The sequence below is a fragment of the Erithacus rubecula genome (genome assembly GCF_903797595.1).
Source record: "Erithacus rubecula genome assembly, contig: scaffold_582_arrow_ctg1, whole genome shotgun sequence".
NCBI lineage: Eukaryota > Metazoa > Chordata > Aves > Passeriformes > Muscicapidae > Erithacus > Erithacus rubecula.
In genome coordinates this window covers 52,920-60,238 of record NW_027635756.1, presented here as the reverse complement: position 1 = coordinate 60,238, position 7,319 = coordinate 52,920, and the positions used below count along the sequence as shown (strand labels likewise).

Sequence of the window (7,319 nt, the reverse complement as noted above, 5' to 3'; positions counted from 1 at the left end):
TTTTAGGATCCCTCTCAACCCAAATATAGTCTGTATATAATCTGGAAATAAATAGGAAAGTTCTCAGCTGAATTTTAAGAGAAGAGGGATTTTACCATTGCAGAGCATTTTGAGTTGCAGAGCAAGGGGGAGGGGCAGCATCTCACTGGCAGGTGTTGGAGAAGCAGCCCGAGTGGAACCGTGCCCGCGCCCGGCTGAGCGGGGGTCCTCCGTGATCCAGCCCCGCTCGTTCACGCAGGGGTGCGGCGGGCAGGAGCCCCGGGGCTGTGCGGACACGGGAGAAGGGGAGCCGGGCGCTGCTCTCGCTGAGGATTGCGGGGACTTTGCATCGCGGGATGGGGGCACCGGGAGCGGCGGAATTTGGGGTCCCAGGGTTGGCGCGGGGCGGGGCTGAGGGATTTAAATGGCGGGAGAGTCCAGCGGCGCCATTTGCTCCTCGACGATGCTGGTGGGCGGACTGGGCTGTCTTTGTGTTTCGTTTATGTTTCTTGTCTTCTATGTTTCTTTTTCTCTATACTTCTCTCCCTATCTTCCTTCCCTTCTTTTCCTTCTGTCTTCCCCTGCATGCTCCTACACAACCAACCCTACCCTGTAACTGTCTTTATAAGGTGGGTTTGGGGTGTTTTTAGGGATTTTTTCAAGTTTTTGTTTAATTTTTTTTACGTTTTTTGGAATTTTAAAGGATTTTATTTCTGTTTTGTGAGTTTTTGAGGTTTTTTAAAGGATATATCATATTTTTTGGGGGGACTTTGGCGTTTTTGGGTGTATTTAAAGTGGGATTTGGGGTTTGTGAATGTTTTTAAGGTTGTTTTATGGCATTTCTTTAGGGATTTTAAAAATACTTTTTATTTTTTTTAGGTTTTGGGCATTTTTTGAGGGTTTTAGGAGGGGGTTGGTTTTGAGGGGGTTTTTAGGGATTTTTGGGGGGCATTGTAGATTTTGTGGGCTTTTTTTGGGTTTGTGGTTTCTTTAGGTTTTTTCCTTGTTTTTGGTTTGGTTTTTTTTGTTTTGTTTTGGCGGGGTTTTTTTCCAGGTTTTTCAGGATTTTTTTCCTTTCTTGGATGGGGGGAGGGATTTTTTCATTTTTAGCTTTTTTTTTGTTTCAGTTCTTCCCCCCCAGAATTTCCCTCCCTGGGTCAGTTTTTTAAGTGCTGCTACAAGGAGATGCTGGAGGGCACCGAGACCCCTGGGGACCCCCCAGGGACACCCAGGACTCAGCGGGAAGAGCCCAAAAATTTTGGGGACATTCCTCATCCCTCTAAATCATTAACCCCACCAGAACCTTCCCCTGTATCTGTGTGGAGTTTTTTGGGAATTAATTCGGAATTTTCTGGGGAGGTTTTGGAAAATAGGGGAGGAAGGAACACTAAAAAATAAAATAAATTTATTTTAAAAAGGGGATTTGGGGAAAAAATGGGGAATTTCACCTCAAAAATGGTGAAGGGAGCCCCCAAAATACACGTGTGATAAGGTGGTTTTAGCCAAAATGGGGCATTTGGCCTCAATCTCCAGAATTTGGGGAATCACCTCAAAAATCCACCTCTGGGATTTTTGCTTCTGTCCAGGGGGGCTGCAGTTTGGGTTGTGCACCTGTACTATATAGTATAAGGTATATTGGGGAAAAATACTTTGAAATTCATTTTGTGTACTTAGAAGCATTTCCTGAATAAGAACTTTTGTGCAATATATTACTGGACAGTAATAGAAGACCCTGAAAATCATGGTTCAGTTTATATTCAGAAATAAGATTTGAAGGACACTTTGTTACTGCCAGGCAAAAAAGCATAATAGAATTATCCTGCCTTTAAAACACATATTATAAAAATATTGATATCTAAGTGATTTTTTATCAGATCTGTAGCAAAGAAAATATTCCACACAAGTGAACCATTAAATAATTACAAGACATCAAAAGTAGATACAGCTTTTGCTACATGCAAACCCTGTTATTTCTCAAGTTGCCCCAGTTTTATATTTGACTAAGAAAAGCAACAAATTAAAACTTTATAATTTCAACAGGAGGGATTAATCATGTGTTTATTGCAAAGTCCTTGAAAGAACAGTAATTCAAGAAGGTCTTGGTATGCTCTCTGGCAACTCCCGTCATATTTCTAAGTGAGCTGCATAGAGCACTCAGTAATGAATGTAATTCTTTCCTTGGCCATTTAGAGGTTATTCTACTTTTCCTTTTATCTGGGTATTATAGGCTCAAGTATAATTGCTGCAATAAAGTGCCTTGAAAGCAATTTAGCAATGGTATTTCCATGCTCTTGAATACATCCAACAGCATATGCATGCCTACAGGAGATCAATAAAGGTTTTAGGACCCAGTTCTCTTGAGATATCCATGCAAAGGATGTCCATGGACTCAGCAACTCACTATCAGATTAATTCTAAAATGACTGTGGTATAATTTGATGAAAAGAAAGTGACCCATCCATAGTGCCATGAGATCTGAACTCAGGACTCCAGTCCTGTCATACTACACCAACATTTTCCTTAAAGCAAGTGCCAGGATGGAGAATTAATGTCAGAAGAGAAATGTCATAGAAAAATGCTGCACTTGGGGATTAAACAAATAGAGGCAAGGAAAGCCTTACAGGAAGCCCTTCCTTTGTGTAAAGGCTGTGAGCCTTCTCAACTTCCACTGAAATTGCTGTGGCTGTGCTTAGGACTTTTCAGGAGCAAACCCCAAATGTGTTCTCACCAGCTTTCCCACAGCACCAAGCTCTCCTCCAAACCCATAATATGTGTGCAGATCACACATTGCTGCATCGTTAGCAGCAGCACTGGCTTTGGGAAAATATTTCTATTGTTAACCCAGCTGACTTCAAAGAAAGTGAATTTCAGTAGCAATAGAGCATTTCTCTCCCCTAGTAAAGTCAGAAGACTCCTGATGCAATGTAGTAGCATCTACCTACAGAGCAGTAGAGATCTAATGGGACTTGGTAAATTTTCCACCTGGGTTATATCAAGTGTAATTTTGTTGTGTTTTTTAAGGCACAAGCTTTTCTAGCTTGGTATACACTCAAAATACAGATCTTTTTCAAGAGATATTTTTCTCCTCTTGAAATATCAGCCAAATGATTAAAGTGAGACAGATGCTGTAGACAGCTGTGAGAACACCTGCCTGGTTACAGATGATCACAGAGAGCAAATATTTCAGCACTTTCACTGGTTGCTCTTCTGGAATAGAGTGTTGCTGGTGGTAAGACTGAAATCTTGTATTGCCTTTCATTGACAAGATATAACTTCCATTTCCATGGGCTCATTTTACATATGTATTCTTGCACATGTAGAAATTTTAATCTGGTGTTTGTGTTTGCATAGTTTGCAAAATGAATTTGTTGCGTAAAGAACAATTTCAGCTATTTTTAGCAAAGGAAAGCCTGTTTGGGTTTCAGCAGAATGATAAGCCAAGCGTGCTTTAAATTCACTTTGCAATTACATCCTCTACAAAAATAGAGCAGGTAAACAATAGTCTAATTACTGCAGATAATAAATGAGAATTTAGGAAGACGCATGAAACTAAATCTGTCATATTCTTCATTGTGTTGCCATAAAATTACAGAGCACAGGTGCTCTTGAAAAAGATATTTAGGAAATGTTAATGTTCAGTGATGCACAAAGATGAATAGCTGGGATTTGTGGTGGTGTTATGCTGCAGTGCAATTTCAAGTAATGGTGGAATAGCACCTGTTCACAAATTCCAGTATGTTTTCTTGTATTACAGAGAACTTGCACATGTGTGCATCTGCAGATCTCAGTTCTGTTATCTGCACAGAATTACCAATGTGTTTTTTATTAGGAATATTTCTGAGAACTACTCAAAAGAGTGGAGCAGTAGAATTGTCCTGTACACAGCATGCACCTGAATATCCTCCAGGGTAGGCCATTAATAAATTCCAGACTTTTCCAGGTTAGTTCTCCTATCACCACACTGTATCAATCCACAATTTAAATTATTTATTTTCTTTGCTTAGTTTGTTTTGAAGTCGTGAGGGGGCACAATTTCAGGAATGCTTTCTCTAAGTACTACTTAGAAAAAATTGGATTTTTAATGTTGGCCATTATTGATTAAAATATAATTTGGACTGTAAATGTTTGACCTTACTAGGCTACAAAACTGTGGGACATGTGGGGTTCCATTTAGTGAGAATTTTCCTGAGCAGCCAACAAAAACAACTGACTGCAATGACCCATAGAGAGTGCAAAGGAGGCCTGAAGAAAGAGGCTTTTCTGGATGAAGCAGCACATAAATGGACATGAGGGAAATAAGGGCCATGCAACATGAAGAGAGATGTCCCTTCTTTTCTGAACTCCTGTCTTCTCCTTTTGGCCTCCTCATTAGAAATTTCGTTGTAAGTCAGTTGCTGGGACAATTTTTGTGAGGTTTGTTACACTGTGTTTAAAGAAAGACAAACACCATCCCAGCGAGGAGGAGCATTCCTAATTCAGGCTCTGTCTGAAGCTGTGTAAGATGAAATGGGAAGAGATTTTCTGGGTAGTGGGTTTCAATTTTTGTGAGAAAGCCAGCACACAGAGGAAAAGATGACAGGGCACCTTGAAAAACACTCACTCCAAAAGATGCTCCAGAATGTGATGAGAGCAACAATCCCTGTGCCAGCATGTCACCCACAGGGCAGCGGCTGCAGGGACAGGGCTGGGCTCCTCACAAAGGACCTGGGAGGAGGCAAGAGAAGGCAGAGTCAGCCAGAACTCAAGACAGGCTGGATGTAAGGAAAATATCCACTGTGTGTGTGGGATGAGCTCCTGCCATTCCACCAAATATACAAATATTCCACCACATAAACCCTCATGGTTTAACCATATAAAGAAAGAAAGAACAGCATGAATTAAAATAGGTGGAAGAAATAGGTCTATTTTTTTATGCTCTGAAAACTGTTTCCTGTTCAAGAGACTATTTAAATAAAAAGAACAAGTGACACTAAGCAGGTCATTGCAAGATCAACTTTGTTGGATTATATTGAAAAGACTTGGCTGTGGGAGGGATTTTACATTCTAACTCTCCCCTGATTGTGGAAAAACAAAGAGAATAAAAGGAAAGGAAAAATGCAAAACCCCTTGGTGAAGACAGCAGTGTGAGTTCACTGTCACTGTAAGCCATTAATCCCTCGGGTAAAGCAACATCCTTCCAGGCGGCAGGACTTTAGCTCTGATGGAAATGCTGACAGAATTGCTGCCCCTTCCTGCTGCTGCTTCCATCTCCACAGAATGAGAAATGTGCCAAATCTGCCGCAGACAGGCAGAGGCAGTGAGACAGCAGCAGCCAGCTGGCTGGGAAAGGGGCCCAGAGAATGTGTGCAGTGTCTCTTTTCCTTTGCCCTCTCCCGTCCGGCCTTGTCCGCTCCCAGCGGGAACTCTGCTCGCGACCCACCCGAGCCCGGCCCGCGCGGGGCCGCGAGCGGGGCCGAGCGCAGCGCCCCCCTCAGGCCGCGCGCCGCGGGCGTTGTGGCCGCACTCGGCGATCGGCGCCATGGCGGAGCTGCCGCTGCCCGCCGCGCTCAACGCCGGCGCCTTCCCCGCCAAGCTGTGGCGCCTGGCGAACAGCCCCCGCGTCCGCTCCGTGCGCTGGGACAGCCGGGGCCAGGGGCTGCTCATCGACCGCTCCCTGCTGGAGCGGGAGCTGCTCAGCCCGGGCGGCGCCCACGGAGCGGGCGGCGAAGGGGCGGGGCCGGGCCCGGACTCCTTCCAAGCCACGCACTTCGGCAGCTTCGTGCGCCAGCTGAACCTCTACGGCTTCCACAAGGTGCCGGGCGATGCCGGCGGCTGGCTCCACTACACGAATGCCAACTTCGTGCGCGACCGCCCCGAGCTGCTGCTCCGCATCCAGCGCCTGACCAGGGCCAACAGGCAGCGGCTGGCGGCGGGGCTGGAGGTGCGCAGCCGGCAGCCCGGCCGCTTCCAGCAGCCGCACACGGAGCGGCCGCTGCCCGCCTGCTGTGCCGGGCAGCCCCCCAGAGCCGGTGAGACGGGCTGCGAGCTGCGGGCGCCAAGGGTGCCGTGGGCTGTGGCCGTGGGCAGGGGCCGGCACAGGGGCAGGAGCGGCGCCGTGGCTGGTGCTGCTCCGTGCCCGGCCCTGGGATGCTTGGGGAGCTCTCCGTGAGTGCGTGTGAGCCGAGGGCTCGGTCGTGGTCAGACCCAGCGGGAGGGAGCCTCCTGGTCCTTTGGAATAGAAGGGAAGAGACCTGGCAGTTGGGTTTCTGGCAGTTGCTTCCTGCCAAGGAATGGCAGCAGGACAGTTTTCCAAGACAGTTGAACCAATAGGGGAGAGTTAAGCAGGCAAGGAACTGTGTTGAATGGCCCCAGAACATGTTTTTTTCTTTCATTACTTCTTTCTCACTCTGCTTGGGAGGATGGGAGTTTTTCTCTTCCCTGGCAAAAGTACAGTTGCTGCCGAAGGCCTTGCAAAGCCCAATAGTGACCCAGCCTTCCCTTTGCTTCCTTTCTTCTTCCCTCACTGCTGCACAGCTCCCTCAGGCCAGAACCTCGCTGCTGCTGCTGCTGCTGCTGCTGCTGCTGCTGCCTCACGGGAGGATTCAGAGCTGCATCCAGGCCCTTCCAGGGGATGTGCAGGTGCTCAGGAGTCTGAGGCTTCCCCACCAGCTGCCAAGAAAGTCTGTGCCTCCTCTGGACTTTTTGGGGCTTCACCAGTGGAACCATCAAGGGAGCTCATCCGCAAATTTAATCTGCGCAAGCTCACCATTCCGCTGGTTCGCATCGACCCTGAAGCTGCCTGCAGGGCCCTTCGAGAGGGCAGCAGCTGCAAATCTTCAGAGCAGCACATCCCAGCCAGTGACCCATCAGGTATGGAAAGAGTTTCTACCCTTGCTTTCCAAACAGATCCTGTTTAGTGACCCTTTGAAGTATCTTCCTGCAGTGCCCTGTCATGGTTAGATATGAAGTGAGAATCAGGTAGAAAGTGCCAAGTATCCTAGGAACAGGGACCATGAAAACTGATTCTCTGTCTGTTATTGTTGTTCTTGCTGCAGATTTGGAGGATGTTCTGGGCATTTTCCAGACAGGCTGTCTTTAAAGGTAGAAGGGTGAAGTGAAAACTATTGCCTGACAAGTGGTCAGTGTTGGCTGAACTCCCCTCTTTCTTTGAGTGAATCCAAACAAGGATGGGGATAGGATGCAGCAGCTGTTTAAGACTGTCTGCCCTGAAAATCAAGCTGTGCCATTGAAATCTCAGCTGGGTTCCCAGAACAGCTCCAGCTGCAGAATTCGGCCTCACTCATAAGGTTGCTTTTTTTAATAAACTCACAGTTTGATTTCACCGTGTGTGCCTGAAGATC

The 7,319-nt window shown here is 46.6% G+C and overlaps 1 pseudogene across 1 annotated transcript; it reads left to right on the top strand.

Annotated features, from left to right (window-relative positions):
• The first annotated feature begins 5,354 nt into the window (after positions 1 to 5,354).
• On the top strand, positions 5,355 to 7,057 carry LOC306816434 (heat shock factor protein 5 pseudogene; annotated as a pseudogene). Its single transcript has 3 exons — positions 5,355 to 5,987; positions 6,493 to 6,597; positions 7,014 to 7,057. The product of its transcript is annotated as a heat shock factor protein 5 pseudogene (transcript).
• The last annotated feature ends 262 nt before the right edge of the window (positions 7,058 to 7,319 follow it).